The 3,867-nt window shown below is 34.5% G+C and overlaps 1 long non-coding RNA gene across 1 annotated transcript; it reads right to left on the bottom strand.

The window, feature by feature from the left end:
• Window positions 1-291: 291 nt before the first annotated feature.
• On the bottom strand, window positions 292-3,620 carry LOC108192643 (uncharacterized). Its single transcript, XR_010290927.1, has 2 exons — window positions 3,404-3,620; window positions 292-936 (listed from the first exon to the last, which is right to left on the bottom strand). It is a non-coding gene; the product is annotated as an uncharacterized LOC108192643 (long non-coding RNA).
• Between the last annotated feature and the right edge of the window lie 247 nt (window positions 3,621-3,867).

Raw genomic sequence — 3,867 nt, 5'->3', positions numbered from 1 at the left:
TGAAATTGGTTAGGAATGGAATGAAAATTGGAATGGAATGGTGGTAGAATGGAAAAGGTGTTGAATGGAATGATCATTCAAGCCTCTTGTTTGGTATATCTTTTTTGTGACTGGAATGGAATGACCGAATCCATTCAATGGAGTTGTTTGGTTACTCAAGGAATGGAATGGGATCTATTAATTCATTTATTTTTCAAAAAAAATTATTTCTATAAAAAACTTTATTATTCAGATTTTAAAAATGTTCACCCCTGTCATAAATATAGATATACATAACTTTAAATAGAGAATAAAGAATCAAACTAGAATATTCAACAAAAAATAACAAAGTCCAGAATTTCTTTATGCATAACAATAAAATGAAAAAGCTATTAAGTCTAGTTTTACCAAATGTTGCTAAAGAAAACAAAGGACATTAATAACAAAGTTTGCTCAAATCTGGTTATCTAGAATACCATTAACAAAGACGATTTTTTCCTCGGCCGGTGCTGCAAAAAACAATATCATAAGATCTTCGTCCTTGGCTATTTTCTTTGCAACTTGAAGCTTCTGCAATACCGTGAGATTTGGAATTTTTGATAGTTCGTCATTTAGTTGCTTCTTTTTCTGCATCATATCTTCTTCTGCTGCAATAAGTAACTTGGTTGACGCCTCAAACTGATTGGCAATCCTGTCTGAAGCAGCATACACAGCTTCCAACAATGATTCTACATTTCCTTTCTTTCTTTTCTTGCTTGTTGACTCGTCTGAATGTGTGCTTCGTTGCAGGTCCTCCTGAAGAGATAATTCATCAGCAGCTTCAGTGTTCAATTCTTCTACCACATCTTCAAGATTTTCAGCCATATTTCCGGTTGCTCTATCTTTTCCAAAAATAATTGAAAGTTCTTTGAATGATGGCATGGCAGTATTCTGCCATTTAGCTGCTCCAGGATGAACCTGCACAATCAAAAACAGATATGTATTACTTGCATAGATATGTGCAGTAGATGGCCCTAAATAATTTTAGAAGTAACATCATCAAAAACCTCTATCCTATACTCATTTATCTAACCTGAATAATACATAATGGAGTCAGAAGTTGACTTTAAAGTAATTGTTCATGCAAATTCCCCTCTAGAAAAAGCCAGAATTATAATTTTACTATTTAACTTAATTACTGGCAAGATTCTAACAAGAAAAAGCCAGAATTATAATTTTACATCATAATTACAAGAGAAATACTGGCAAGTCTTAATTTTACATCATAATTACAAGAGAAACACAACAAGTCCTGTTTTAGAAGTCCTGTTAAGGCCTATGCTCTTAACCAAATATATCTTTTTAATTCTCAAAGATCCTTGCAATTAAACCCTGATCATATGTGACAGTAATGTTACAATTCATTTTAACCGAAAGAGACAGAGTCATAAATAGGATGATTGGTATTGTTATAAAACTACTGCTAACACCTTGATATTTTAGAAGACTTAATAACATAACATAATAACAGAGTTCTTTCAATGTGTGGTTACTTACTTGAAAGAGCTTTACACTTTGATGAACCAGCTTCTAGGCTCTAGCTAAGCAGCTCTGCTTATTAAAGACAGACGACATATTAAAGAGTGTTAGAATTTACAAGACAGTGACAGAAGAGATGAAAAAGAAGAACAGTAGTACACATACAATTTGATAATTTCTTTAAAGTAAGACTTGCATTATCAACAAATTGACGAGACGCAACCAACAAGACAAATATACACATGTGTGTTCGTGATCCAGCATCGCTTTCATCACAAGTGAAAACTTTAAAATTGATAGGCCACACTGTAACTTTAAAATTGCTATCGTACATAACAACCAACAACACACACTATTTTATACTCAGTATCGCAGTGCAACATGAAAAGATAAATGCAGTTTATCATCACAACTTGTTTTTCAGATGGTAAAAGCCAGAGCAGTTCTGTAAAATGACAATTTAACTCTGTTTTGAAAATATAATTTGCAGGCACATCAGCAAAAAAAACAACATTCTATGGCTTTTCAGACTGACCAAAAATTACACCAATAAGACTTAAAACAATATTAGCTAGCAATTGATTTACAAACGACAACTCGAAGAGACAATATCATAATGGAATTAAGACTTAAAACAATATCGTGTTCAGAAAATCAGACCTAATAAACCATAGATCCCCATGTATATACACCAAAGAGACACAAACTTATGTTTCCAAAATAAACTACACCCCAGCCCAAACTTACAGCGTGAAATTGTTTTCGTTTTTGTTTTTAATTGTAAGAACTGAAAATATTTCCAAAATAAACTACACCCCAGCCGACAGTCTCAAAGGAAGCAAGCACAGCATACAAATGTACAGCTAGGCATCCATTGGCCAACCTGTTAAAATGGAACAGCTAAGCAGCCAAGGCCAAGCTGTAATGGTGCTTATATTCTTTAACACAACTCCAATTTATTTGACCAACCGCATAGACGGATACACTCTACTTCCCTGTCTCTCTTCTCTGTCACTTTTCTTTCACAGCTAACAAAATTCTACATCTCACCTCTCTCCCTCTCTTAGGCCTCAAATTTGGTTCATTTTTGTCTTCATTTTGCTCTGTTCTAGCACTTGCTCTGCAGAATTTTAAGAAACATCAACAAGGGAACTAATAACAATACAAGAATTATGAGCTCCATGTTGCGGAAGGCTGGAACTACTTTCCATCCTTCATTCTAGCCACCCGAAAATTCTAAAACTTTGACTCCACTTCTTAAACAGGATGAAATCTATCAAACTTTGGTCTGAAAATTCTAAACCTTTGACTCCACATCTCCTCTATTATAGACTTTTATTCATCGAAACGTGTCACAAAACTTGTAACTCAATCAAATTTGTACTCATAAAACCCCAGACACAGCTCAAATCTAAATCTAACATTTCCCCTCACTGCCATGACAAACCAAAATCTCCGATCCCTCGTTTCATTGTTTCTTGTACTCTCTTTAACAGCGTCGACTCATTCAACTTCTGTTACTACCTCTACTACAATTCTACAACAATTCAAACAAGCCCCGGAATTCTACAACTCTCCGGATTGCCCCTCCGTCCTAAAATTTTACGATACCCTGATCCATCATCAATTTCTACAAGCAGGTGCTACTACTCCTACTCGTTTACACAACAACACAACACAACTTTTTTAGAGACTTTTTATCGAACACCTAATACACATTATTCGAACACAAACATATGACACGAAATCAAGTGCGAAAACATACTTTCGAAAACGCAACTGCCCGATAAACAGATACATTAACACATAAATCAGCTAGATTAACAAATAATTCATCTAAATCAATCTACAGATTACACAATTTAGCAAGATTAATGAAACAAATTCAAATGGATCAAGTTCGAACCTGTATGCTTAGATTGATTTAGGTTTGAAAATCATTGCAAATGATAAAAGGAATCGTTGAGATGCGTGGTTTGAAGATTCTAGCTGCTTTCCAGATAAAGGATTAGCTGAGTGTAGAGAGGGGGAGAGGCAGAAAAGGAAGAGAGAGATGTGAGGAAGAGAGAGATGAGAGAGAGATGCGAGAAAGAGAGGCGAGAGGCGGAGAGAGAGGCGAGGGAGAGCTGAAAGTGTTTGTCCTAAATCCAATCATGTATGATGAGTTAGGAAATACTTTCTTGTATTCGTATTTGATTTCATTAATATTAATAAAAGACTTGTTTTGATTTTATTATGGGATTTATCTATTTAAAGTGTTTTAAATAAGATGTTCCATAGTTTGGAGTAAAGCTTCTAGAATTATAATGAGATTATAATAGTGGGATCTAGAAGATGATAACTCTGGACTTAAACAGTTCCTGATCATAG

The sequence above is a fragment of the Daucus carota genome, chromosome 4 (genome assembly GCF_001625215.2).
Source record: "Daucus carota subsp. sativus chromosome 4, DH1 v3.0, whole genome shotgun sequence".
NCBI lineage: Eukaryota > Viridiplantae > Streptophyta > Magnoliopsida > Apiales > Apiaceae > Daucus > Daucus carota.
The sequence above is the reverse complement of the archived record's forward strand: the minus strand, read 5'-3'. Positions and strand labels throughout refer to the sequence as shown.